Raw genomic sequence first — 15533 nt, 5'->3', positions numbered from 1 at the left:
GATTTTTCTTTTTATCTTTTTTTATAATATATATAAACGAAGACATAAAAATACTACGTGTCGCGATGTGATTGCTCCCTTTTTTTTGGAGTCACCAGATTTGCTTCATTTTTAAATGGAGGCTTCTCATGCATTTGACCCGAATTCATGGGTATGGGTCTTACCAAACCTATATATTCCTTAAACGGGTTATAACATCTCATTAAATTAAAAATTATTCTCACTAAATTATTTATGTAAAAATCCTATAAAATAGGATATACTAAAAATTAATATCTTATTTAATTTAACATATATATATATAATCAGGATTATGAGAGAACTTTTTTGAAATTGAGAACTATTTTGAACCACAAAAAACCCAAAAATAAAAAAATTATAAAACAAAAAAAACACACAAATGAAAAAAAGTAAAAAAACCAAAATTCTTATTTTAACATCCCGGTTTCATAAAAAAAACTCGATTTAGCCAAATTATATACACATATGTATAATATATACATATATGTACATTTACATAATTTTTTTATACACATGTGTATAATTTAAGATAAATAACACTGTACATATGTGTATATTACATAACTAAAGATTAAATAAAATTGTACATATGTGTATATTACATAACTAAAGATTAAATAAAATTATACATATGTGTATAATACGACGTTTTTTTTGTTTTTTTTTATTTTTTTTAATTATTTTTTATTTTTTAATGAAACCGGAATGAAATATAAGAATTTTGGTTTTTTTACTTTTTTAAAATTTTTGTTATTTTTTATTTTATGATTTTTTTAAATATTTTTTCAAATGTGTTTTTAGTGGTCCAAAATGGTTCTCAAAGTTCTTAATTTGCAAAGGGTTCTCTTAGGATCCTTACCTATATATATATATATTATTTAAATTAAAAAACCAATTTTATAGTAAAAATAAACGGGTTTTAGGTCTCATCAAACCATATATATTATTAACTTTCATAAATATTATTTATAATTAAAAAACCAATTTCATAGTAAAAAATATAAACGGGTCTTGGGTCGCATCTAAACCATTTAGCTTTTAAACCGAGTTATAACATCTCATTTATTTGTGAAACAAATTATCATTAAACCATAAGTTTATAACCATAAGTTTATAATTAACTTTCATACAATAAAAAAATATAAATTCAAAAAATAAATAAATATTAGAACAAAAATATAAAACAACCCCCGTAATACGAGGGGTAAAAACTAGTATATGATTATCTAATAAAAATATTTTTTAGGTTTGGTTCTCGTACCCATAATGAACCTAATAATAACTAATGGAATTTGCGTCGACTAGCCGCCTTAACACCCGGGTTTTTGTTTTAAATATGTTAATGTTATCTTGACGGAACTATTTTTTGGGTTTAGTTCCAAATCGTGACAAATATATCCGATACTGATCAAATTCGCGTCAACTCGCCGAAGTGTTATTTTAAATATATTTTAATTTTGTATTATATACCATAAGAGTCACTACTATTCTGGATATACTAATTTGTGTTTTATGTTAATGTCTGTACTGGTACGAACCTAACTGATAACAACCAAATTCGTTTCGTCCGTCACAACGTGACGGTTCGCCATCGAGTTCATTTTAATGTAATGTAATTACTATTACACTTCAACGAATTAAACTAAAGTAATTATCATTTTAGTTCAAATCTACAATGTAATAATAATAACTATAATGTCAACATAATCACTCATGTTTCTTACACGTCTCATGTTAAAGGTTGTCTGTACATGATCTGATTTATAATTAATAAATCGTTATGTATGAAAATGTAAGTCCTTTCACAATCTTTTAAAGTTAGACGTATTTAATTAATTAGTAAATTTAGTTGTTTTTGAGATTTTAAATGCCCTATACGAGTAATGGGCCTTTGTATATAGTAATATAGTTTCTTTTACAAAGAACGTCAATAACTATCTACTATTATAATAAATAAAAAAGATGGTTGAATCATATTACCCTTAATTAGCCTAATATTTTTTCATGTGACACTCTATCTTTGAAGCTTTAACTCATAAATATTTCTAATTAAATTAAAATAAAGAAATTAAAACCTTCAATATACACAGCTAAACGTATATCTTGCTTTTTAATATTTAATTACAAAATTAGTTGTCAATTAATCATAATAGGTGTTTATAATTCTTTCTTCTATGGAAATAAAATTTCATTATCAATTAATAAATAGTGATTTTCTTTAAGTTACGTATCACTAATTACGTAGACAACTAATATACAGTAGCTATTAATTACCGTAAAATTTGTTTATTTCCATTAGTGATTTCCGTCAACAACGAAAACTACATTTGTTTGTTCACCTTCATTCCTTAGTACTAAACACCTTTATCTGATAGTGTTCGTACTCACAAACACACCTAAGGAACCTTTCATAACTCTGCTCCTCTTCAATCAATTTACGTTAATTACAACAACTCATACATCCAGTTACGTATTTTATATTGCGCATCATATATTACACTTTTAAGCATATGTGAATTACATGTTTAATAAGTTTGACATGTATAATATATGTATAACACTGATTGTATGTGTGTGTAAAGGTGACGGCAGCCGTGAGGGGGAGGGGAGAAAGCTCCGATCGGGATGTGGTGTGGGGGAAAGAAAATAAGTTAGGGTTTGGTTAATGATGTATTTATAAACATAACATGTTACATTCAAGTCCCTCCACTTCTAAGTATTACTTTGCTAGCCTAACTAACTTGTTTACATCTTGAGTTAACGTTTATAACCATGTTATCACACAACACATAAGTCTAACACATAATTATCACATAATTACTGTTTTGACGTTTTTCGTTTATTCATCAATCGTTTGCGTCAACTCGTTTGCGTTTCGGTGCAAATCCCGAAAGACTACACATGTAGTGAGTGTTAAGCGTCATTTAAACCCTAGTTTAAATGTAATGAGGTGTGCGTTATAGATTCAATGATCTTAAGTTTGAATTGACGGAGTTGAGTTAACGGAGTTAACCTGAAATTGACGATTGTCACATCATTCCCATGTAAAAGAATTTTCGTCCCGAAAATTTGAGTCAAGTCGTGATGAGTGTCTGAAAAAGTAAGAAAAATTTTCAGTTTGTCATATCATCCCCTAGTAGAAAGAAATTTCGTCCCGAAATTTAATTCATACCTCCGGTGATGTCTGACGGTTTGCCGGGTTTCGCGGTTTTCTGTGTTTGGTTAGCCCTTCAAAAAGGTGAGGGTACTTTTTCATCATTTGATCCTCGCGTTCCCACGTGAACTCCGGTCCACGTCTCGAGTTCCAACGAACCTTAACGATTGGAATTTTGCTGTGCTTGAGCGTTTTGGTTTCCCAATCCAAAACCTCGACTGGTTCCTCAATGAAACGTAACTGTTCATCAAGTTGTAGTTCATCCAAAGGGACTACTTGGGTTTCATCGGATAAGCATTTCTTCAAATTGGATACGTGGAATACATTATGTACGCCACTGAGTTCCGTTGGTAGGTCCATTCGGTACGCCACCGGACCAATGCGCTCAGTTATTCGATAGGGACCAACATATCGTGGGTTGAGTTTGTTTCGCTTACCAAAGCGAACCACACATTTCCAAGGTGAGACTTTGAGTAACACTTGGTCATTCACTTGAAATTCGAGAGGTTTTCGGCGTAACTCTTTTGGCGATCTCGTGCTGCTGCCATGCGATTACGGATTTGAACAATCTTTTCCGAAGTTTCGAGTACCAGTTCTGGACCAGTGATTTGGCTGTCACCCACCTCTGCCCAGCAGAGTGGTGATCGACACTTTCGTCCGTACAGCGCTTCAAACGGCGCTGCTTTAATACTTGCGTGGTAGCTGTTATTATACGAAAACTCTACCAAAGGTAAGTGAGGTTCCCAACTTTTTCCGAAATCCAATACGCATGCACGCAACATATCCTCCAGGGTCTGAATAGTTCGTTCACTTTGCCCATCCGTCTGAGGATGGTATGCTGTGCTCATATCAAGACGGGTGCCTAGTGCGCTTTGCAGCGACTTCCAAAAGTGCGAAGTGAAACGAGAATCTCGATCAGAAATGATTGAGACAGGCACTCCGTGCCTAGACACCACTTCTTTCATGTAAACACGAGTCAGTCTTTCCATTTTGTCCGATTCCTTAATCGCTAAGAAGTGTGCAGACTTAGTCAACCGGTCAACGATCACCCAGATGGTATCGCATCCCGTCGGTGTCTTAGGTAAACCCGTGATAAAATCCATTGAGATGTGTTCCCATTTCCACATTGGGAGTTCCGGTTGTTGTAGTAGACCAGATGGTTTCTGGTATTCTATTTTGACTCTGGCACAAGTCAAGCATTTGCTCACGTAGGTGGCAATGTCCGCTTTCATGTTCGGCCACCAGTAGAGTGCCTTTAAATCATGATACATTTTATCTGAGCCAGGGTGGATAGAATATCGGGACTTGTGAGCTTCGTCCATCACCAGAGTTCTCAACTCTCGGAACCGTGGAACCCAAATCCGGTTCTCAAAATATCGGACCCCGTCCGATCTGGTTTCAAGTTGCTTGTTCATGCCCCGCATGAGTTCCGATGGAAGATTATCATTTTTCAAAGCTTCGAGTTGCGCCTCGCGAATCTGGTCAGGTAAGTTTGCATGAATCGTGAGTTGCAATGCTCGCACTCGTCTGGGTTTATCTGTTTCTTTTCTGCTGAGAGCGTCGGCCACTACATTGGCCTTGCCAGGGTGGTACTTGATGACCGAATGAAATTAATGAGTTATTTAAATATTGTCACATTAATAGTGTCTTGTGTTCATGGTAGGGGTGTTAATCGGGTCAACCCGATCGGGTTTCGGGTTAATCGGGTCGGGTTAGTCGGGTTTTTCTTAAAAAATATCTAACCCGAAACCCGACCCTATTAAGGTTCGGGTTAGTCGGGTTCGGGTTAGACGGGTCGGGTTAGTCGGGTTAATCGTGTTGACCATGTTACTTTATAATTTTAAGTTGATTTTTATGCTTGTAACTCGTGGGTTGCATAATTTCTCATTCCTCTCAATTTTCAATTTCTTTAACAAGTGATTATCTAATAATTTCATATAGGCTTGTAAATGAACCGGACGGATATGCACAAAGGCATGCCCGTGTTCGTTTGTTTAACTTTAAAAGAATACGATCATGAACACTTAATCGAACAAATATTTATGTTCATGTTCGTTAGTTAAAAATTAACATGTTCGTACTTTTTATGATCCTTCATTTAAAATCTAATCGAACAATTCACGAACATAAAGAACACAATTAAACAAAGACAAACGAACATGACTGAACATGTACATACGTTAACGAAACAAACATACATAAACAAACACAAATAAACGCATTTAAATGAACACAAATAAAAAAATATAAACATATTATGGTGATATAATTTCTAAATGCAAATAATATTTAATAATTTTTTTATTAATATGTAAACGAACATGAAAAATCGTAAACAAACTTAAATGAACGATCATAAACGAGTGTTCACGAACATAGATGAACGAGTGAAACATTTGTTCATGTCCGTGCGTTTATTTTAAAAAAATTTCCAGTCTAACAGTTCATGAACAAGCAAAATAATTAACTCTTTTATAAAACTTTCAGTATTGACTTTTTAGTGCTAATTTAACATTTTCATTATTATATTTGAAGAAAAGTATCATCACTAATCGGGTTATTCGGGTTAACCCGAAACCCAATTGTTAAAAAAAATGAACCCGAAACCTGACCCTATTAACAATTCGGGTTATTCAGGTCCACCCGAATAACCCGATTAATACATTTTGACCCTATTTAACCCGACCCTAATTAGCTTATTCGGGTTCGGGTCGGGTTAATCAGGTTCGGGTATTTTGGACACCCCTAGTTAATGGGCAATCCGTTGCACCCCGGCATGTTCTGCTGCCTTTGGTTAGGGTGTGACAATGGCTTCATTTTGTGACAAAGGTTTACCACATAAAATTAATTCATTTTTAACATTTATTGTAATTGAAGAACTAAAAAATTACAAGAGTTCTAGGGTACTTGTAGGTAGGTGTTGTTAGTGATTTTATGGTTTGTGGGAACTTGAGGGTAGAAATTATAGGACATGGGACACAATAATATTAAAATTGATTAAATAAAATAAGTATAACGATACTCTCGTTATACAAGGGAAATATCGTAGTAGAATACCGTGTACAAACCAAAAATAAAATTTAATAAAGAGAACAGTTAATATAAATTCTTGTCGATGTCTTTGGTGAGAACTTCACCAGAAACTTCTTGACTCGAGTCTTCCACACGTTGAGTATCTTCACATTCGTCTTAGTTTTACTTGGTGTGGCTACAGATTCTTATCCTTGACCCAACTCCATTGGCTGCAACAAAACATGAACATAATAATATATATTGAGCATTGGTTGAGGCACGTATTCAATACGCTTCCCTTAAAACAGATTTCGGGTCTCTACTAAAGAGTCCGTCTTTCTCCCAGGGTATGCACAAAGGCATGCCCGTGTTCGTTTGTTTAACTTTAAAAGAATACGATCATGAACACTTAATCGAACAAATATTTATGTTCATGTTCGTTAGTTAAAAATTAACATGTTCGTGCTTTTTATGATCCTTCATTTAAAATCTAATCGAACTATTCACGAACATAAAGAACACAATTAAACAAAGACAAACGAACATGACTGAACATGTACATACGTTAACGAAACAAACATACATAAACAAACACAAATAAACGCATTTAAATGAACACAAATAAAAAAATATAAACATATTATGGTGATATAATTTCTAAATGCAAATAATATTTAATAATTTTTTATTAATATGTAAACGAACATGAAAAATCGTAAACAAACTTAAATGAACGATCATAAACGAGTGTTCACGAACATAGATGAACGAGTGAAACATTTGTTCATGTCCGTGCGTTTATTTTAAAAAAATTTCCAGTCTAACAGTTCATGAACAAGCAAAATAATTAACTCTTTTATAAAACTTTCAGTATTGACTTTTTAGTGCTAATTTAACATTTTCATTATTATATTTGAAGAAAAGTATCATCACTAATCGGGTTATTCGGGTTAACCCGAAACCCAATTGTTAAAAAAAATGAACCCGAAACCTGACCCTATTAACAATTCGGGTTATTCAGGTCCACCCGAATAACCCGATTAATACATTTTGACCCTATTTAACCCGACCCTAATTAGCTTATTCGGGTTCGGGTCGGGTTAATCAGGTTCGGGTATTTTGGACACCCCTAGTTAATGGGCAATCCGTTGCACCCCGGCATGTTCTGCTGCCTTTGGTTGGGGTGTGACAATGGCTTCATTTTGTGACAAAGGTTTACCACATAAAATTAATTCATTTTTAACATTTATTGTAATTGAAGAACTAAAAAATTACAAGAGTTCTAGGGTACTTGTAGGTAGGTGTTGTTAGTGATTTTATGGTTTGTGGGAACTTGAGGGTAGAAATTATAGGACATGGGACACAATAATATTAAAATTGATTAAATAAAATAAGTATAACGATACTCTCGTTATACAAGGGAAATATCGTAGTAGAATACCGTGTACAAACCAAAAATAAAATTTAATAAAGAGAACAGTTAATATAAATTCTTGTCGATGTCTTTGGTGAGAACTTCACCAGAAACTTCTTGACTCGAGTCTTCCACACGTTGAGTATCTTCACATTCGTCTTAGTTTTACTTGGTGTGGCTACAGATTCTTATCCTTGACCCAACTCCATTGGCTGCAACAAAACATGAACATAATAATATATATTGAGCGTTGGTTGAGGCACGTATTCAATACGCTTCCCTTAAAACAGATTTCGGGTCTCTACTAAAGAGTCCGTCTTTCTCCCAGGGTACAACAGCCGAAGCAGTATGTACTGCCGGGAAAGGCTATGCGCCCGAGGTTATATCGGGTATATCGGTATTCTTGAAAATGAATATGCTAGAATAATGTGATGAATGAATCAAGTCGAGAGTACTCCTCTCTAACCATATGGATTTTTTAGTGAACACCTTTTTCTAAATCTTTCAAATGAGGCACAGAGCCAACTAATATAAAAGAAAACAAGTGTCTCACTTAATTAGTAACTTAATGTAATAATAAAAACTCATTAAGTGTCATCAAGCCACTTTACTAAGAGTTTCACCAAACCAAGAGTTTTATATTATTATTACAATAATTAATTTCCATTCACATTTTCTAAATTTTCCAACAATCCCCCACATGAATGGAGATTGATCAAAACACACACAATATATCCGATTGAACCTCGACGGTTGAGTATTGCAAGACAGGTAGGTGTTAGCTTTGAACCTTCCTTTGTGAGGTATACTTAGTCTCATAGCGGTTAGTATACGCGATGTCCTTGAACTAACCCCCATTTGTGTAGACGACAATACACTTCACACAATACTCTCCCTAGCCGAGCACATCCCCTCATTGTCGTGTCCTTTATGGTCCTGGAACACTAGCCTGGTTCTGTGAAAGCTCTAAAAATTGCGCACCCCACACTTTCATTTGAAGCGACCTCACTTCTCTCTCACATAGGTGATTATCTATAAATCATTAAAAGCATTGAGGTTATGATGATTTACATAAATCATTAACCATAAATTATGCTTAGCCTCACAACATGCCATTGTTGCTATAGGAATGGACTAGGAAGTAATTAAACTCCCTTTACAATTTAGGAGGATATATATATATATATATATATATATATATATATATTAGCTTATATGTTAACTTATACATTGGCTATGCCTCCACAGTGACTACCCTTAGATGTATAATTAGGTTGTCCTATTGAACTTAGATCTTGGGATTTCCAATCAACTAAGTTAGGTTTTCCTTCATATATCTTTTTTTTCATGGGCTTTAGTCTCATTCCACAACTTCATCTTTCATCAACCCTTGGGTTGTTGGTTCCAAAACCTATATCTATGACTTTGTCAAGTCAATACTAGATAATTGCAATTAAGATGAGTTGTTATGACGTGTTATTAACTTGTAAGTTAATATTGCCTCTAGTATGTCATATCATACATCTAGCAACCATTTGGCATTCGAGTCTAATCACTAGATTAGATCGTTATGACCATTGTGTACTCCACGAGGTCACATGTTTGAAATGTTTAGATAATAATCCTTATTGGTAAACCTTCCACGTTCAAATGCAAGATACCCCCCCACATTTAAATGTTATTGGATAACATCATCCAACTTCAAATGGGGTAGAGAAAGGTTCTTCCTTTCCACACAAATTTGATAAATCATATCAATTACCATTTCTACATACTTCTAAAGAGTAGTTTCTTAAATGGCTTCCCCCGAATTTCTTGCATTTTGATATAGTTTGTTTAACTTTACTTATGAAGACAACTCGACACTTATGATTTGAACAAGACCACATCTTTGTATCAGTGGTTCATAACACATGCCTTAGTGTTAGCTTCCACCACTTTCTAAAGTTTAAGCTAAACTTGTCATAAGGTTGTTAACAAACCATCACAGATCTAGAATAAATCACCATCTAGAACATACCTAAAGAGTTCGAGGTCTTCTTAATATCATCACAAGTTATATCATTTCCTTAGATTAAATGAAAATTTCTTTAAATTTGTCTATGCACAAATTCATTCTTTTGATGTTTCAAATTCCACGTTAATTAGTCTTTAATTCATAAAGAACCATAATTAACAAGTATTAGTCTAGCATGATTTAGACTACAATACTTTAGCATGTGAACAGAAGATGCATCATTCTAATCCTTCACAGCCGTTACAATATCACTTTGAAACACTCAACCCTTTGTTTAGACAAAATTATGAGACTTATTCACAACCCCCAAACCTTAATATTTAGGAAAGTCTCACGAGTTATTATATATAGCGCATACATAACTTCATCATTCATTTAAGGAACATAACTTATTTTCCTTTGATCTCCAAGGCTTCATCATTGACTTATATGGACTTTGAACATAAGTCTTAATCAAAATCATTTTGATGAATACATTCATCATGATTAACGTTACCCGTCTACAATCACTATTATGTTGAGATAAAGTCAATTTTAACACTCAAGCTCTTGGTATTCACATTTGCATAAAATAATTTATACATTTCATTTTTGTTTATTGAAACTATTTATTTGGATACTCTCCCGAAATGAAAGATAAAACTTCCACATAGTTCAAACAAAGTGAATGTTGGTATAAACATCTATATGTCCATCACAATTGTAAGCATATTATAGTAAATCTCTTGAGATTTACTTAAATTCAATTAAGTCGGTGAATTTTCAATGATGAATATCCAAGGATTTAAATATCTCATTACCATATATTAATTCATATGTTACAATTCACACTTAGTGAGTTTCTAAGGAGTTAATACGTCATTAACATATATTAATTCATATGTTACAATTCACACTATTCATATGTTACAATTCACACTTAGTGAATTTTCAAGGAGTTAATACATCATTAACATATATTAATTCATATGTTATGATTCACACTTAGTGAATTTCAAAGGAGTGTTGGTGCATGATGTCAGTAGTTCAGTGTCTAGTGTCTGTAATCGAGTTAGTTGGATTTGTGTTATGTATGTAGGCGAAGTTCTCACAAGTTCGCTTGTTATAGGCGAACTTGTGGAACAAGCGAAGTTAGGGACAACTTCGCCTAAACATGCCAGGCGAAGTTGTCGTGCTTTATAAGCAGCTAGGTTACGGCTGAGTTCATAAGTTATTGAACGAGTTTTAGAGTTAGAGTTTACGAGTTTGTGTGTATTCGGTGATCAGTGTATCACGTGTTTCCAGTTGCAATACAACGTGTCTTTGTTTATTGTAACGTGTGTTCGATCGTGTTATCGTGTATTGTCTTCTACGCTCGTAACGTCTTACGTAGGGATTCCGCACCTACGTAGAACGAGATATTCCGTGTATATCCGGCTGGGAACCTACAAGTGGTATCAGAGCCTTAGGCTCTTATGCTATGATTCGAGATCTGCGTTTTGGTGTTTCTGGCACGTTTCTAATGCGTTTTTGGCCGAACAGCCGCCGCAGGCGAAGTTATGGGGTTCAGGCGAAGTTGTCGCTTAAATTTTAGGGTTTAGGCGAAGTTATCAGTCAGGTGAAGTTATGGTCAGGCGAAGTTATGGTCAGGCGAAGTTATGGACAGGCGAAGTTAAGGAGGGGCGAAGTTGACTTTTAGGCGAAGTTGACTTTAGGCGAAGTTAAAAAAAAAAAAAAAAAATTGTTTGGAGTTTTCGTCTGTATGGCCAGTTGTACACGATTATTGTGAGACCGAAGACGTTGTTCCATCAACGAGTGAAACTTGTTATCTCTTGGTCTTACGTGTGAACAAATACGTGTCAACTCTAGATTTGGAGTTGAGGTTGTGAATGGGATATTGATTGAAACTGGATATTGACACATATTTGGGTGTTTGTGGGCAATGAAATAGTTGTTGTTCGAGATTGACCAACTGAAGAAAGTCAAATTGAACTGAAGGTTTTCTTCATTACTGGATTGCGGTCAGAGCATATTATTTATGTTATTTTCAAGGCGTTCGAGAATTGGATCCTGAAACGTGATGCTTATTTATTAAAGTGAAAATTCTGGAACAAGTTGGATTTAATCGAGAATTAAAGTGTTTATGTTCTTGATCGTTATCCCTGGTGATTGAAGATGCTTCGGATTAATTAATGGTCATGTGTGTTAGATTCTGTCAAGGTGGTTTTGTGATAAAATTGATCACTTAATGTTGAGTAGTTGAAGATTAAACCTTATCGTATGCCGATGTGTTGGTGAAGTTGTGGAGGGAGCCCAACTTCACGTGTTGGTGAAGTCAGAAGGACTCACGTGATTGGTTGAGATGATCAATTAGGCACGGGGATGCATGCATTTCAAAGACCTCAATCTATATAGTCGGAGAAGCTTACACTGAAGGGGAGATCTGATATGGAAGACGCTGGGTGATTGGTAGATTTGTGAAGCTACAAGACAGTTTCAGACACGGCTGGTTGAAGAGCAAACAGAAGATCATCAGTTAAGAGGGAGTCTGTTGGTGCATGTTTATTAACAGATGATCTTTTGTGTTTGTTAGAATTGAGAGCAACGGTCAAAAGGGAGTCTGTTGGTGCATTTTGTGACCGTCGCTATGCAATTCTGTTTAGCGGAAACGAAGTACGAAGTTAGAACAACTTCGCCATAGGCGAAGTTGTAACAACTTCTGCCATAGGCGAAGTTGTAACAACTTCGCCATAGGCGAAGTTATAACAACTTCGCCTACTGGCCCAAGCCCAAGCCCGCGAAGTTGTTTTGTCTATATATATGTGTGTCTTGTTTAGGTTTGTGTATCCAGAAAATTAGAGTATTGTGTGTTCAGTTCAAGTAGCTAGAGAGAAACAGAGAGGCAGAGTCGTGTGGGACGGCCCGAGGTAGAGCTCACCTCGGGTCGGCCGTGTCTTTGTTTTTGTTCGTTTTGTAACATGGTTTGGTTATGATATAAAAGATCTGCAGATGTGTTTATCCCATTCGTGTGTTTGTTCGTGTGTTTGTTTGTGTGTAATCGTGTTCTTCGTCTTCTACACCATTAAACGAGTCTAGGAGGATTCCGCACTCCTAGACCTCGTGCGGATCTCGTATCGATCGGCGACGCCCCGCGGGAACCTACAGTAATTTATTTGATTTTTATATAATCAATCATATATAGTTGTTGGTTTTGTCCATTTAATATATTTTAATCAGAACCGATGTATTAAAGAAAATTTTATTTTTGTATCTTATATTTATCTATTTATTAATGATAATCTCTATAATTTATAATAATTATTGTAATTTTAGTAATTTTGTTATTATTAATTCATTACCTTTTCTAATTAGTTGTTACATCTTATTTTGACAGAAATAATAACATTTACACCTTACCATTTTTATATTTCAATATATTTGACTTAAAACATTATTAAGTTATTATATTGTAAGATACATTATATTTTCTATATATAACCAATTACGTTATATATGGAAAACCCAATAAATAAGTTATAAAGTTTTCATGATTTTAATTACAAGATATTTAAACTTCTTTTAAATTCGGAAATTGACCAATCTTTCAACAAATTTTTAAAGGTTTTAATACTCTCCATAATTTTAAACTCATTTCAAAATCTTTCCATAATTTTTTTAGGTTTTCAAAGTAACCGATTTGATTTTCATATTTGTAGTTATTTCTATATTAATTAGTCATATTAGTAAATAATAATCGTGTTATTTTAGAACACAATATTCAAATTGACATAATTTCTAATAATCAATACTTAATATATCATAAATTAAATAACCGTTTTATCATCACTTATAAATATTATTCGTCACATATGATTTAGTGAATATTATTAAACATGACAACTTTTCATAATTTATTAATATTATTATACCCATGAATCAAGATATTTCAAATTATTTCTATCTTTACATAGAAGACCAAATTCAAACTTAAAACTACAAAATTTAAACTCTTTTTTAATTAACATATTTAAACTCTTTTTAAATTCGAAAATTGACCAATCTTTCAACAAATTTTTAAAAGTTTTAATACTCTCCATAATTTTAAATTCATTTCAAAATCTTTCCATAACTTTTTGAAGTTTTCAAATTAACCGATTTAATTTTCATTTTGATAATTATTTCTAAATTAATTAGTCATATTAGTAAAATTAAAACCGATTTAATTTTAATTTTTATGATTTGGTATTAACTAGAATAAGTTATCATTTTAATATTCAAAATACTGTTGTCAAACTAAAAATACTTATCATAATTGTAATTTAATCTTACTTTAATTTACGTGAATATTAATTATTAACTAACACTAAAATAATATCCGCGTTATTTTAGAACACAATATTTAAATTGACATAATTTCTAATAATTAATACTTAATATATCATAAATTAAATAACCGTTTTATCATCATTTATAAATATTATTCGGCACATATGATTAGTGAATATTATTAAAATGACAACTTTTCATAAAATATTAATGTCACTTTCTATTTCAAAAATTAAATTAATCACATATTAATTTCTTATTGTTATTATTTGTAGTAGATTCAACTGATTATGAGATTCCACACCCGAAACATAAGTTTCTTTTTATATTCACCGTTTTAAATTTGGGTATGTATGTTCAATATATTTTTTTTGAATTTGTGTTCACAAAATATTAATGTCACTAAATTTCTCAATAATATATAATAAACACGTATTATATTTTTATCCATTTTAACTAAAAAGTTTTTTAAACATAATATAAATCTTCTAATTATAACATCCAAACAATTTGATAGTCTAATTCTTCATAATGTTTTCAAAGAATATTAAAAATATTTGATAATTTATTTCCTATACGTTTATATTTTTTTTCATTGATTTTGCATCATATTTTTTCACCTTTAATTATTTTCAAAGTCAACATAAAATTTTTTAATCTTTCCAAAGTTATTTGAAAATTCATTTATTGTAAAATGTTTTCAAGTTTTCCAATTTTAGCAAAATATTAATGTCAATGATCATTTAAAAGTTTTTTGCAAGATTGGTCAAAAATTAAATAAAATTTCATAATTTTTTAAAGTTGACTAATTCCAATTTTTTTATATTTCGTAACTATTTTGAAAATATTTCAAAACAGGTTGTTTTAGAAGAGTATAAAATTTGTTAGGTATAAAATGACGGCCAAAAACGGTTTTTATATTTCAATATATTTAGTGACAAGTTATTCCACCCGCGTGTCACGCGGGCCTATACCCTAGTATTAGAATAAATTCATACCGTATAAATCATAGTTTAACTTACACCATCATAGATTTTCATAATAACTTAGTAAACTAAAATGATACAATTATATTGATTAATTGACACGATCTTAATTTATATTCATTATTCAGTCACAACCTAGGACTTAATATACTACACCAACCTAGAAGAGCTTCTTTTTGTTGTGATATATGGTATAGACTAATTTTTATCATTCAATCAAATCCATAACATTAAACCAAAAAATTTCTAACAGAATCATAAAGATGAACTAGTATCATGTCTTAAAATAACACCTATATATCGTTATAATATATGTCAGTTAAGGTTACCATTAATAAGAAAATCTTTGTTTTGGAATATTTCAAAGAAAAATATATCACCACCACATATCTTTTGTTCAATATGTTTCCGCTAAATCAATATGTAATTCTTTCTACTCTATCAATAAAAGTTTCTTTGCTTATTATTTGAAAACAATATGACGTATTTTATGCTATTGATATCATGTAATCATTGTTATTAATATTAGAATTTTATGACACAGGCCCATCTAGTTTTTTCAAGTATATATAACGCTTGAACCATTTGACAGGAACACACCCTTTCTTTCATAATTTTTATTTT

This window comes from Bidens hawaiensis, unplaced genomic scaffold (genome assembly GCF_021521415.1).
Source record: "Bidens hawaiensis isolate Kalapana, Puna unplaced genomic scaffold, B.hawaiensis_p1.1 tig00041376_1, whole genome shotgun sequence".
In the NCBI taxonomy this organism is placed as follows: Eukaryota; Viridiplantae; Streptophyta; class Magnoliopsida; order Asterales; family Asteraceae; genus Bidens; species Bidens hawaiensis.
Note: the sequence above shows the minus strand (reverse complement) of the source record.